The sequence below is a fragment of the Panthera uncia genome, chromosome X (genome assembly GCF_023721935.1).
Source record: "Panthera uncia isolate 11264 chromosome X, Puncia_PCG_1.0, whole genome shotgun sequence".
Lineage (NCBI taxonomy): Eukaryota > Metazoa > Chordata > Mammalia > Carnivora > Felidae > Panthera > Panthera uncia.
Window position 1 is genome coordinate 67,029,528 of NC_064817.1, and position 15,304 is coordinate 67,044,831.

A 15,304-nucleotide genomic window follows, 5' to 3' on the forward strand; every position below is an offset into this window, starting at 1 on the left:
TTTCTCATAGTTCTGGAGGCTAGTAGTCAAAAATCCAGGAGGGGTACCTGGGTGGCTCAACCAATTAAGTGTCTGACTTGAGCTCAGGTCATGATCTCATGGTTCATGGTTTTGAGCCCCACGTCGGGCTCTGTGCTGACAGCTTGCTCAGAGCCTAGAGCCTTCCTCAATTCTGTGTGTCCTTCTTTCTCTGCCCCTGCCCTGGTCGTGCTCTGTCTCTCTTTCTCTCTCAAAAATATATAAATGCAAAAAAAAAAAGTGAGGCGTTTAAAAATCAAGGAGTTGGCAAGGCCTTCTCCCTGTATGTCATTGTCTTCAAACATTTCTCTTTTTTTTCTTCACAAAAAATTTTAATTTTTATTTTCATATATTCTGTAGGTTGCATTTCAGTTTGGTTGATGGTTTCCTTCACTGTGCAGAAGATTTTTATTTTGATGTAGTCCCAATAGTACATTTTTGCTTCTGTTTCTTGTGCCTCAGGAGACATATCTACAAAGAAGTTGCTAAGGCTGAAGTCAAAGAAATTACTGCCTGTGTTCCCTTCAAGGACTTTTATGGTTACAGGTCTCACATTTAGGTCTTTCATCCCTTTTGAATTTAATTTTTTGTAAATGTAAGCCAGTGGCCCAGTTTCATTCTTTTACATGTTTCTGTTTAGTTTTCCCAGCACTATTTGTTGAAGAGACTGTCTTTTTCCAATGGATATTCTTTTCTAGTTTGTTAAAGATTAATTGATCATATAATCGTGGGTTTATTTCTGTATTTTCTATTCAGTTCCATTGATCTATGTCTGTTTGTGCCAGTATCATATGATTTTGATTACTACAGTTTTGTAATTTAACTTGAACTCTGAAATTGTGATGCTTTTAGTTTTGCTTTTCTTTTTCAAGATCGCTTTGTTTATTAGGGGCCTTTTGTGGTTCCATAAAAATTTTATGATTGTTCTATTTCTGCCAAAAATGTTGGTTCATATTTTGATAGAGATAGAATTAAATATGTAGGGGCGCCTAGGTGGCTCAATTGGTTGAGCATTTGAACCTTGATTTTGACTAAGGTCATGATATCACAGTCCATGAGATTGAGCCCCGAGTCAGGCTTCATGCTGGGCATTGAGCCTGCTTGAGATTCTGCCCCCCCCTCCTTTTGCCCCTCCCCAGATTTGTCTTTCTTTCTAAGAAGAAAAAATGTGTAAATTGTTTTGGTTAGTATAAACATTTTAACAGTATTTGTTCTTCCAATCCATGAACATGGAATGTCTTTCCATTTCTTTGTGTCATCTTCAATTTATTTCATCAGTGTTTTATAGATTTCAGAGTAACAAGTCTTTTGCCCCTTTGGTTAGGTTTATTCCTAGGTATATTACTATTTTGGTACAATTGTAAATGGGATTGTTTCTTTGATTTATCTTTCTGCTCCTTCATTACTGGTGTGTAGAATTTCAACAGATTTCTGCACATTTATTTTTGTATCCTGTGACTTTACTGAATTCATTTACCAGTTCTAGCAATTTTTTGGTGGAGTCTTTTGAGTTTGCTACAGAAAGTATCATGCCATCTGCAAATATTGAAGGTTTCACTTCTTCCTTACCTACTTGTATTCCTTTCATTTCTCTTTGTTCTCTGATTGTTGTGGCTAGGATTTCCTGTACTATGATGAATAAAAGTAGTGAGAACGGACATCCCTGTCTTGTTACTGACCTTAAGGGAAAAGCTCTCAGTTGTTCCCCATCAAAGATGATATTAGCTGTGGGTTTTTCATTGATTGCCTTTATTATATTGAGGTATGTTGCTTTTTACCTACTTTGCTGAGGGTTTGCATCAGGACTGGATGCTGTACTTTGTCAAATGTTTTTTTCTGTATCTATTGAAATGATATTATGATTCTTATCCTCTTATTGATGTGATGTATCAAATTGATGAATTTGTTTATATTGGGCCACTCTTGCAATCCAGAAATTAATACCACTTGATAGTTGTGAATTTTTTAATGCATTGTTGGATATGCTTTGCTAGTATTTTGTTGAGGATTTTTGCATCTATGTTCATTAGGGATATTGGTCTGTAGTGCTCTTTTGTAGTGGTGCCTTTATCTGGTTTTGGTATCAGGATAATGCTGGCCTCATAGAATTAATTTATTAATTCTCCTTTATGTTCTATTTTTTTTGGAATAGTTTGAGAAGAATAGATATTAACTCTTCTTTAAATGTTTTGTAAAATTTACCTGTAAAGAATTCTGCTTCTGGACTTTGTTTTTTTTCAAGTTTATGATTAAGGATATAGTTTCATTGCTGGTAGTTGGTCTTTTCAAATTTTCTACTTCTTCATTTTTCACTTTTGGTAGTTTACATGTTTTTAAGAATTTATCCATTTTTGGGGTGTCTGGTGGCTCAGTCTGTTAAGCATCTTACTTTGGTCCAGGTCATGATCTCACAGTTTGTGAGTTCAAGCTCTGCATTGGGCTCTGTGCTGACAGCTCGGAACCTGGAGCCTGCTTTGGATTCTGTGTCTCCCTCTCTCTCTGCCCCTCCCTATTCACACTCTCTCTCACTCTCAAAAATAAATAAACATTAAAAAAAGGATTTATCCATTTTTTCTAGATTGTTCAATTTGTTGGCTTATACTTTCATCATATTCTTATACTTGTTTGTATTTCTGTGGTGTTGATTGTTATTTCTCCTCTCTCATTTGTGATTTTATTTTATTTTATTTTATTTTTATTTTATTTTATTTTATTACTCCTTTATGCTTAATAAGTCTGGCTAGAGATTTATCAATTCTATTGAGATTCTCAAAGAATTAGCTCCTGGTTTCATTGATCTATTATTTTTTTTTAGTTTCTACATCACTTATTTCTGCTCTATTTTTTATATTCTCCTTCTTGTTGCTGGTGTTAGGTTTTATTTATTTGTTTTCTAGCTGCTTTAGATGTAAGGTTAGGATGTTTTTTTGAGATTTATTTTTGCTTCTTGACTTAGGCCTATATTGCTATAAACTTCCTTGTTATTACTACTTTTGTTGCATCCCAGAGGTTTTGGGCTTTTTTTTTCCATTTGTTCCCATCTTCTTTTTTATTTCTTCTTTCATTTTCTGGTTGACCCATTCATTGTTTACTGGCATGTTGTTTAACGTCTGTGTATTTGTGATAACTGATTCAATTCTTTGCTGGTTATGGGTCTGTTCAAGTTTTCTATTTCTTCCTGTTTGAGTTTTGGAAGTGTGTGGGTGCTTAGGAATTTGTCCATTTCTTCCAGGTTGTCCAGTTTTTTGGCATATAATTTTTAAGAGTATTCCCTGATAATTGCTCGTATCTCTGAGGGATTGGTTGTAATAATTCCATTTTCATTCATGATTTTATCTATTTGGGTCATCTCCCTTTTCTTTTTGAGAAGCCTTGGATAGAGGTTTATCAATTTTGTTTATTTTTTTCAGAAAACAACTTTTGGTTTCATTGATCTGCTCTACAGTTTTTTTTAGATTCTATATTGTTTGTTTCTGCTCTGACCTTTATTTCTCTTCTTCTGCTGGGTTTGGAGCGTCTTTGCTGTTCTGCTTCTAGTTCCTTTAAGTGTGCTGTTAGATTTTGTATTTGGGATTTTTCTTGTTTCTTGAGATAGGCCTGGATTGCAAAGTATTTTCCTCTCAGGACTGCCTTCGCTGCATCCCAAAGCGTTTGGATTGTTGTCTTTTCATTTTCATTTGTTTCCATATATTTTTTAAATTTCCTCTCTAATTGCCTGGTTGACCCATTCATTCTTTAGTAGGGTCTTCTTTAACCTCCATGCTTTTGGAGGTTTTCCAGACTTTTTCCTGTGGTTGATTTCAAGCTTCATAGCATTGTGGTCTGAAAGTATGCATGATATGATCTCAATTCGTGTATACTTATGAAGGGCTGTTTTGTGACCCAGTATGTGATCTATCTTGGAGAATGTTCCATGTGCACTCGAGAAGAAAGTATTTTCTGTTGGTTTGGGATGCAGAGTTCTAAATGTATCTGTCAAGTCCATCTGATCCAATATATCATTCAGGTCCCTTGTTTCTTTATTGGTCCTGTGTCCAGATGATCTATCCATTGTTGTCAGTGGGGTATTAAAGTCCCCTGCAATTACCGCATTCTTATCACTAAGGTTGCTTATGTTTGTGAGTAATTGTTTTATATATTTGGGGGCTTCCATATTCGGTGCAGAGACAATTATAATTGTTAGTTCTTCCTGATGGATAGTCCCTGTAATTATTATATAATGCCCTTCTTCATCTCTTGGTACAGCCCTTAATTGAAAGTCTAGTTTGTCTGATATAAGTATGGCTACTCCAGCTTTCTTTTGATTTCCAGTAGCATGATAGATAATTCTCAATCCCCTCACTTTCAATCTGAAGGGTCCTCAGGTCTAAAATGAGTCTCTTGTAGACAGCAAATAAATAGGTCTTGTTTTTTATCCATTTTGATACCCTTTGTCTTTTGGTTGGAGTATTAGTGGCTTCCCTGGGAAATTCTACCAGACATGTAAAGCAGAGATAATACCTATCCTTTTCAATCTATTCCAAAAAATAGAAAGGAAAGGAAAACTTCCAGACTCATTCTATGAAGCCAGCATTCCTTTGATTCCTAAGCCACACAAAGACCCAGCAAAAAGAGAACTACAGGCCAATATTCCTGATGAATATGGATGCAAAAATTCTCAACAAGATACTAGCAAATTGAATTCCACAAAACATAAAAATAATCATACACCATGATCAAGTGGGATTCATTCCTGGGCTGCAGGGATTGTTCAACATTTGCAAATCAATCAATGTGATACATCACATTAATAAAAGAAAGATAAGAACCATATGATCCTGTCAATTGATACAGTGAAAGCATTTGAAAAAATTCAGCATCCTTTCTTCATAAAAACCCTCGAGAAATTCGGGATAGAAGGAACATACTTAAACATCATAGAATCCATTTATGAAAAGCCCGCAGCTAATATCATCCTCAATGGGGAAAAACTGAGAGCTTTCTCCCTGAGATCAGGAACACCACAGGGATATCCACTCTCACTGCTGTTGTTTAACATAGTGTTGGAAGTGCTAGCATCAGCAATCAGACAATAAAAGGAAATCAAACGCATCAAAATTGGCAAAGAAGAAGTCAAGCTTTCACTTTTTGCAGATGACATGACATTATACATGGAAAATCCTATAGACTCCATGGAAAGTCTACTTGAACTGATACATGAATTCAGCAAAGTCATAGGATACAAAATCACTGTACAGAAATCAGTTGCATTCTTATACACTAACAATGAAGCAACAGAAAGAGAAATAAACTGATCCCATTCACAATTTCACCAGGAAGCATAAAATACCCAGGAATAAGCCTAAGCAAAGATGTCAAAGAAATGTATGCTGAAAACTATAGAAAGCTTATGAAGGAAATTGAAAAAGTACAAAGAAATGGAAAAACATTCCATGCTCATGGATTGGAAGAATAAATATTGTTAAAAGTCAATACTACCCAAAGCTATCTACACATTCAATGCAATCCCAATCAAAGTTTCACCAGCATTCTTCTTGAAGCTAGAAGAAGCAATCCTAAAATTTGTATGGAACCACAATAGACCCCAAATAGCCAAAGTAATTTTGAAGAAGAGGACCAAAGCAGGAGGCATTACAATCCCAGACTTAGCCTCTACTACAAACCAGTAATCATCAAGACAGCATGGTATTGGCACAGAAACAGACACATAGACCAATGGAATGGAATAGAATAGAAACCCCAGAATTAGACCCACAAAAGTATGGCCAACTAATCTTTGACAAAGCAGGAAAGAATGTCCAATGGAAAAAAAAAGACAGTCTTTTTAACAAATGGTGCTGGGAGAGCTGGACAGCAACATGCAGAAGAATGAAACTAGACCACTTTCTTACACGATTAAGAAATATAAACTCAAACTGTGTAAGGGATCTGAATGTGAGACAGGAAACCATCAACACCCTAGAGGAGAAAGCAGGAAAAAACCTCTCTGACCTCAGCCGCAGCAATTTCTTGCTTGACACATCCCCAAAGGCAAGGGAATTAAAAGCAAAAATGAACTCTTGGGACATCATGAGGATAAAAAGCTTCCTCACGGCAAAGGAAACAGTCAACAAAACTAAAAGGCAACCAACAGATTGGGAAAAGATATTTCCAAATGGCATAACAGACAAAGGGCTAGTATCCAAAATCTATAAAGAGCTCACCAAACTCCACACACGAAAAACAAATAACCCAGTGAAGAAATGGGTAGAAAACATGAATAGACACTTCTCTCAAGAAGACATCCGGATGGCCAACAGGCACATGAAAAGATGCTCAACGTCGCTCCTCATCAGGAAAATACAAATCAAAACCACACTGAGATATCACCTCACGCCAGTCAGAGTGGCCAAAATGAACAAATCAGGAGACTATAGATGCTGGAGAGGATGTGGAGAAATGGGAACCCTCTTGCACTGTTGGTGGGAATGCAAACTGGTGCAGCCACTCTGGAAAACAGTGTGGAGGTTCCTCAAAAAATTAAAAATAGATCTACCCTATGACCCAGCAATAGCATTGCTAGGAATTTACCCAAGGGATACAGGCGTACTGATGCATAGGGGCACTTGTACCCCAATGTTTATAGCAGCACTCTCAATGATAGCCAAAATATGGAAAGAGCCTAAAAGTCCATCAAATGATGAATGGATAAAGAAATTGTGGTTTATATACACAATGGAATACCACTTGGCAATGACAAAGAATGAAATATGGCCTTTTGTAGCAACGTGGATGGAACTGGAGAGTGTTATGCTAAGTGAAATAATCACACAGAGGAAGACACATACCGTGTGTTTTTAATTCTATGTGGATCCTGAGAAACTTAACAGAAGACCATAATAGCCATACAGAGAAAGACAGATACCATATGGTTTCACTCTTATGTGGATCCTGAGAAACGTAACAGAAACCCATGGGGGAGGGGAAGGAAAAAAAAAGGGTTAGAGAGGGAGGGAGCCAAAACATTAGAGACTCTTAAAAACTGAGAACAAACTGAGAGTTGATGGGGGGTGGGAGGGAGGGGAGGGTGGGTGAGGGGTATTGAGGAGGGCACCTGTTGGGATGAGCACTGGGTGTTGTATGGAAACCAATTTGACAATAAATTTTCATATTAAAAAAAAGGAAAAATCTGTGTGTATTTTTGTTTCCAGATTTTTTTCTTGTGTTTGACTTCTAGCTTCATAGTATTGCTATGAAACAAAATGCATTTTATGACTTTGATTTTGAATTTGTTGAGGCTGGTTTTGTGGGCTAATATGTAATCTATCCTGGAGAATGTTCCATGTGCATCTGAAAAGAATGTGTATTCTGCTGTGTAGTATGGAATGTTCTGAATATATCTGTTAAGTCCAACTATTCCAGTATGTCATTCAAAGCCATTGTTTCCTTGTTGATTTTCTGTTTGGATGATCTCTCCATTGATGTAAACGGTGTTAAAGTCCCCTACTTTATTGTATTGTTATCAGTTTGTTCCTTTATGTTTATTTCTACCTGTTTTATGTATTTGGGTGCTTCCATATTAGGTGCATACATATTTACAGTTGTTATGACTTCTTATGATTGTCCTCTTTATGTTTTTTTAGTATCCTTCTTTGTCCCTTGTCACAGTCTTTGTTTTAAAGGCTGTTTAATCTGATATAAATATTGCTACTCCAGCTTTCTTTTGACATCCACTTGCATGATGGATGCTTCTCCATCCCCTCACAATCTTCAGGTGCCTTTAGGTCTTAAATGTGTGTCTTACAAGTGGCATATAGATGGGTCATTTTTTAAAATTCATTCTGTCACCCTATGTCTTTGATTGGAGCATTTAATACATTTACATTCAAAGTAATTATTAATAGATATGTATTTATTGTCATTTTATTATTTGGTATGTGGTTGTTTGGACATTTTCCCTGATCATTTCGTGTCTCTCTCTCCTTAAAAATCCATGTATAACTTTTGATTGTGAATAAATTAACTACTAGTAGCCTTTTGTTGACCAGAAGCCTTGCTGATAACACATACTGTCAAGTGATACATTTATTTTATATGTAATATATAGTGTATTCATATAATAAAGTGAGTTATAGAAAATAAAATGTTAATAAGAAAATCATAAGGAATAATATATACATTTATGGTATTGTATTGTAAAAAGAGATGTGTGTTTAAGTGGTCCTGCTCAGTTCAAACCTGTGTTTTTCAGGGGTCAGCTGTACTTTTACTGAAACTTTCAGTTATTCTAATGTCATGAGAATTCATGCTTCCAGATGGAAGGCCTGGTTTGCATTTTCAAGTGTTTGAACAAGTCTCAGAATAGATAGTATGACATTGTCTGATGAATACAGTGTCAGCTTAATAATTGGTTTGTTCCTTTAGTATTTTTTTCCTATTGTATTCTATTGTGAACCTTACTTTGATGGATATTACCCAGCATCAAGCTCCATAAAAATTTTTTGATGATCTACAAATTCTACACAATATATATAAAAATATACCTATATTCATGGTTATCATGAATACTTAAAAATGACCATGATAAAAAAAATGACCATAGTATGTTAAAAATTACCTCCACTAGATAATGTGAATAGGTTGACAATCCCTATATATGTTATAAAAGGAATTGCTTTAACATTCTTATAGTTTGTTGAACAGGAAACCACATATTAACATCATAAGAAATACTAAAATAGTTCGGATTTAATATAATACATACATTTTAACAATATTATATAAAATGATGACTCATGAGCCTATTATGTCCAATTAAATATCAAATTGTTTAAAAGCAACATAAAATATTAAAATAGATGGCACTCACAATAAAGGCAGAATAAAGATACTGAAGATTACAATGGGGAATTCAAAAGCTTCCCTAAATTTGCTCCATTTAAAGAATTTACTCATGACTCTACTGCATCTATAACTCCCTTTATTTTATGTACATGTTTTTTAGAATTTACATGTATTTAGAATATTTACCTAAATGCTTAGTGCCAGTTACATTCTGTGGGAAATCCATTGTTTTCCATTCCTTGTTTTTGGCTGAGATGTGTCATTTTGGTTGAGAGCAATTCTTAATGAGCTTACATGCCTGACCTTAACCCCATAGTGTTTAATTTAGTAGGTGTGGGGTGTGGTCCAAGAATTTGCATTTCTAAAATTCCACAGCTAATGCTGACCATTACAATCTGAGGACTATATTTTGAGAATTACTGGTATAAACTATAGCAAGAAAATTGGCTTTAGAACTACTCAAACCTAGGGGCGCCTGGGTGGCTCAGTCGGTTGAGCGTCGGACTTCAGCTCAGGTCACTATCTCGCAGTCCGTGAGTTCGAGCCCCGCGTCAGGCTGTGTAGGCTGATGGCTCAGAGCCTGGAACCTGCTTCCTATTCTGTGTCTCCCTCTCTCTCTGCCCCTCCTCCATTCATGCTCTGTCTCTCTCTGTCTCAAAAATAAATAAATGTTAAAAAAATTTAAACAAATTAACTACTCAAACCTAGGTTTAGTCTTGTCTCATTCCTTACTACTTTTGTGGCCAAGGATAAATCACTTAACTCCTCAGATTATCTGCAACTTTGCTATAATTGAGGAATAGTCTCAAGTAGAGTGCCTGATGGATACTAGATACTCTAAAATATAGTAGCTGTTAGTCTTTTACTCTCCAACAGCTTTTACTCTTCCAACAGTTGAATAAGATCAGTTTTTTTTAAAATGTTTATCTTTATTTATTTTTGAGAGAGACAGAGAGTGAGTGGGGGAGGGTCAGAGAGTGAGGGAGACACAGAATCTGAAGCAGGCTCCGGGCTCTGAGCTGTCAGCATAGAGCCTGACGTGGGGCTTGAACCCGTGAACCACAACATCATGACCTGAGTTGAGGAAGGACACTTAACCTACTGAGCCACCCAGCCCCCCACATTTTTAATTTTTTTGAGAAGCTGCCACATTGTTGTCTACAGTGGCTACACCAGTTTGCATTCCCACCAACAGTACATTAGGATTTTTTTCTCCACATCTTCTCAACATTTGCTATTTCTTGTGTTTTTAGTTTTAGCTGTTCTGACAGGTGTAAGGTAATATCTCATTGTGGTTTTGATTTGCATTTCACTGATTATTAATGATGTTAAGCATCTTTTCATGTACCTTTGCCCATCTGTATGCTTTCTTTGAAAAAAATGTTTATTCAGGTCCTCTGCCCATTTTTTAAATCAGATTTCTTTTTGGTGTTGAGCTATATAAGTTTTGTATAGCTTTGGATATTAACCCTTTATCAAATGTATCATTTGTAAATATCTTCTCCCATTCAGTAAGTTTGTTTTTATTTTGTTTATGGTTTCCCTTTTTGTGCAAAAGCTTTTTCTTTTGATGTAGTACAATAGTTTATTTTTGTTTTTGTTTTCCTTACCTTAAGAGACATATCTAGAAAAATGTTGCTATGGCCAGTGTTGGAGAAATTACTGCCTATGTCCTCTTCTAGTATTTTTGATGGCTTCAGGTCTCACATTTAGCTCTTTAATACATTTTGCTTACTTATTAGCACAGTTGGCTAATATTTTGCTGAGGATGTTTGCATCTATGTTCACCAGGGATGTTGACCTGTAATTTTCCTTTTTGTGTGTGTGGTCTCTGTCTGGTTTTGGTATCAGGGTAACCCTGGCCTCTTGTTTTTCTTGTTTCTTGACATAAGGTGGTACCAGTATATATTTCCCCTCTTAGAAATGCTTTCTCTGAATCCCCAAATTTTTGGTCCATTGTATTTTTATTTTCATTTGTCTCCATGTATTCTTTTTTTTATTTTGTCTTTGATTGCTTCATTAACCCATTGGTTGTTTAGTACTGTGTTGTTTAGCCTCCACTTGTTTGTGTTTTCTCTGTTTTTTTTTCCTCATGATCGATTTCTACTTTCATAGGATAGTGGTCTGAAAAGATGCATGGTATAATTTCAAACTTCTTAAATGTACTGAAGCTTTTTTTGTGGCCTAACATATGATCTATTTTTGGAGACTGTTCTTTGTTCATTTGAAAAGTAAGTGTACTCTGTTGTGTTTTTTTTTTTTTCAGGGCATTTTTTTTTTAATTTTTTTTAATATATAAAGTTTATTGTCAAATTGGTTTCCATGCAACACCCAGTGCTGATCCCAAAGTGCCCTCCTCAATACCAATCATCCACTCTCCCCTCCTTCCCACCCCCCATCAACCTTCAGTTTGTTCTCAGTTTTTAAGAGTCTTTTATGCATTGGCTCTCTCCCACTCTAACCTCCTTTTTTTTTCCTTCCCCTCCCACATGGGTTTCTGTTAAGTTTCTCAGGATCCACATAAGAGTGAAAACAGGGGCGCCTGGATGGCGCAGTCGGTTGAGCGTCCGACTTCAGCCAGGTCACGATCTCGCGGTCCGTGAGTTCGAGCCCCGCGTCAGGCTCTGGGCTGATGGCTCAGAGCCTGGAGCCTGTTTCCGATTCTGTGTCTCCCTCTCTCTCTGCCCCTCCCCCGTTCATGCTCTGTCTCTCTCTGTCCCAAAAATAAATAAAAAACGTTGAAAAAAAAATTAAAAAAAAAAAGAGTGAAAACATATGGTATCTGTCTTTCTCTGTATGGCTTATTTCACTTAGCATCACACTCTCCAGTTCCATCCACGTTGCTACAAAAGGCCATATTTCATTTTTTCTCTTTGCCACGTAGTATTCCATTGTGCATATAAACCCCAATTTCTTTATCCATTCATCAGTTGATGGACATTTAAGCTCTTTCAATAATTTGGTTATTGTTGAGAGTGCTGCTATAAACATTGGGGTACAAGTGCCCCTATGCATCAGTACTCCTGTATCCCTTGGGTAAATTCCTAGCAGTGCTATTGCTGGGTCATAGGATAGGTCTATTTTTAATTTTTTGAGGAACCTCCACACTGTTTTCCAGAGTGGCTGCACCAGTTTGCATTTCCACCAACAGTGCAAGAGGGTTCCCATTTCTCCACATCCTCTCCAGCATCTATAGTCTCCTGATTTGTTCATTTTGGCCCCTCTGACTGGCGTGAGGTGATATCTCAGTGTGGTTTTGATTTGTATTTTCCTGATGAGGAGCGACGTTGAGCATCTTTTCATGTGCCTGTTGGCCATCTGGATGTCTTCTTGAGAGAAGTGTCTATTCATGTTTTCTACCCATTTCTTCACTGGGTTATTTGTTTTTCGGGTGTGGAGTTTGGTGAGCTCTTTATAGATTTTGGATACTAGCCCTTTGTCTGCTATGTCATTTGCAAATATCTTTTCCCATTCCGTTGGTTGCCTTTTAGTTTTGTTGGTTGTTTCCTTTGCTGTACAGAAGATTTTTATCTTTATGAGGTCCCAGTAGTTCATTTTTGCTTTTAATTCCCTTGCCTTTGGGGATGTGTCAAGCAAGAAATTGCTGCGGCTGAGGTCAGAGAGGTCTTTTCCTGCTTTCTCCTCTAGGGTTTTGATGGTTTCCTGTCTCACATTCAGGTCCTTTATCCATTTTGAGTTTATTTTTGTGAATGGTGTGAGAAAGTGGTCTAGTTGCAACCTTCTGCAAGTTGCTGTCCAGTTCTCCCAGCACCATTTGTTAAAGAGACTGTCTTTTTTCCTTTGGATGTTCTTTCCTGCTTTGTCAAAGATTAGTTGGCCATACGTTTGTGGGTCTAGTTCTGGGGTTTCGATTCTATTCCATTGGTCTATATGTCTGTCTTTGTGCCAATACCATGATGTCTTGATGATTACAGCTTTCTGGTAGAGACTAAAGTCTGGGATTGTGATGCCTCCTGCTTTGGTCTTCTTCTTCAAAATTACTTTGGCTATTCAGGGCCTTTTGTGGTTCCATATGAAATTTAGGATTGCTTGTTCTAGCTTCAAGAAGAATGCTGGTGCAATTTTGATTGGGATTACATTGAGTGTGTAGGTAGCTTTGAGTAGTATTGACATTTTGACAATATTTATTCTTCCAATCCATGAGCATGGAATGTTTTTCCATTTCTTTATATCTTCTTCAATTTCCTTCATAAGCTTTCTATAGTTTTCAGCATACAGATCTTTTACATCTTTGGTTAGATTTATTCCTAGGTATTTTATGCTTCTTGGTGCAATTGTAAATGGGATCAGTTTCTTTATTTGTCTTTCAGTTGCTTCATTATTAGTGTATAAGAATGCAACTGATTTCTGTACATTGATTTTGTATCCTGCAACTTTGCTGAATTCATGTATCAGTTCTAGCAGACTTCTGGTGGAGTCTATGGGATTTTCCATGTATAATATCATGTCATCTACAAAAATTGAAAGCTTAACTTCATCTTTGCCAATTTTGATGCCTTTGATTTCTTTTTATTGTCTGATTGCTGATGCTAGCACTTCCAACATTATGTTAAACAACAGCGGTGAGAGTGGACATCCCTGTCTTGTTCCTGATCTCAGGGAAAAAGCTCTCAGGTTTTCCCCATTGAGGATAATGTTAGCTGTGGGCTTTTCATAAATGGATTTTATCATCTTTAAGTATGTACCTTCTCTCCCGACTTTCTCGAGGGTTTTTATTAAGAAAGTTGTTGAATTTTGTCAAAGGCCTTTTCTGCATCGATTGACAGGATCATATGGTTTTTATCTTTTCTTTTATTAATGTGATATATCACGTTGATTGATTTGCAAATGTTGAACCAGCCCTGCATCCCAGGAATGAATCTCACTTGATCATGGTGAATAATTCTTTTTATATGCTGTTGAATTCGATTTGCTAGTATCTTATTGAGAATTTTTGCATCCATATTCATCAGGGATATTGGCCTGTAGTTCTCTTTTTACTGGGTCGCTGTCTGGTTTAGGAATCAAAGTAATACTGGCTTCATAGAAAGAGTCTGGAAGTTTTCCTTACCTTTCTATTTTTTGGAATAGCTTGAGAAGGATAGGTATTATCTCTGCTTTAAATGTCTGGTAGAACTCCCCTGGGAAGCCATCTGGTCCTGGACTCTTATTTGTTGGGAGATTTTTGATGACTGATTCAATTTCCTCACTGGTTATGGGTCTGTTCAAGCTTTCTATTTCCTCCTGATTGAGGTTTGGAAGCGCATGGGTGTTTAGGAAATTGTCCATTTCTTCCAGGTTGTCCAGTTTGTTGGCATGTAATTTTTCCAAGTATTCCCTGATAATTGCTCGTATCTCTGAGGGATTGGTTGTAATAATTCCATTTTCATTCGTGATTTTATCTATTTGGTTCATCTCCCTTTTCTTTTTGAGAAGCCTGGCTAGAGGTTTATCAATTTTGTTTATTTTCTCAAAAAACCAACTCTTGGTTTCATTGATCTGCTCTACAGTTTTTTTAGATTCTATATTGTTTATTTCTGCTCTGATCTTTATTATTTCTCTTCTTCTGCTGGGTTTAGGCTCCCTTTGCTGTTCTGCTTCTATTTCCTTTAGGTGTGCTGTTAGATTTTGTATTTGGGATTTTTCTTGTTTCTTGAGATAGGCCTGGATTGCAATGTATTTTCCTCTCAGGACTGCCTTTGCTGCATCCCAAAGCGTTTGGATTGTTGTCTTTTCATTTTCATTTGTTTCCATGTATTTTTTAATTTCTTCTCTAATTGCCTGGTTGACCCATTCATTCTTTAGTAGGGTCTTCTTTAACCTCCATGCTTTTGGAGGTTTTCCAGACTTTTTCCTGTGGTTGATTTCAAGCTTCATAGCATTGTGGTCTGAAAGTATGCATGGTATGATTTCAATTCGTGTATACTTATGAAGGGCTGTTTTGTGACCCAGTATGTGATCTATCTTGGAGAATGTTCCATGTGCACTCGAGAAGAAAGTATATTCTGTTGCTTTGGGATGCAGAGTTCTAAATATATCTGTCAAGTCTATCTGATCCAGTGTATCATTCAGGCCCTTGTTTCTTTATTGACCATGTGTCTAGATAATCCATCCATTTCTGTAATTGAGGTGTTAACGTCACCTGCAATTACCACATTGTTATCAATAAGGTTGCTTATGTTTATGAGTAATTGTTTTATATATTTGGGGGCTCCGGTATTTGGCGCATAGACATTTATAATTGTTAGCTCTTCCTGATGGGTAGACCCTGTGATTATTATATAATGCCCTTCTTCATCTCTTGTTACAGCCTTTAATTTAAAGTCTAATTTGTATGATATACGTATGGCTACTCCAGCTTTCTTTTGACTTCCAGGGGCATGATAAATAGTTCTCCATCCCCTCACTCTCAATCTGAAGGTGTCCTCAGGTCTAAAATGAGTCTCTTGTAGACAGCAAATAG

General features: G+C 36.6%; 1 protein-coding gene across 1 annotated transcript in view; it reads left to right on the forward strand.

Moving 5' to 3' along the window:
* LOC125931799 (uncharacterized) overlaps nucleotides 1-15,304 on the forward strand; it is a 433,379-nt gene that overhangs the window by 305,895 nt on the left and 112,180 nt on the right. The window lies entirely within an intron of this gene.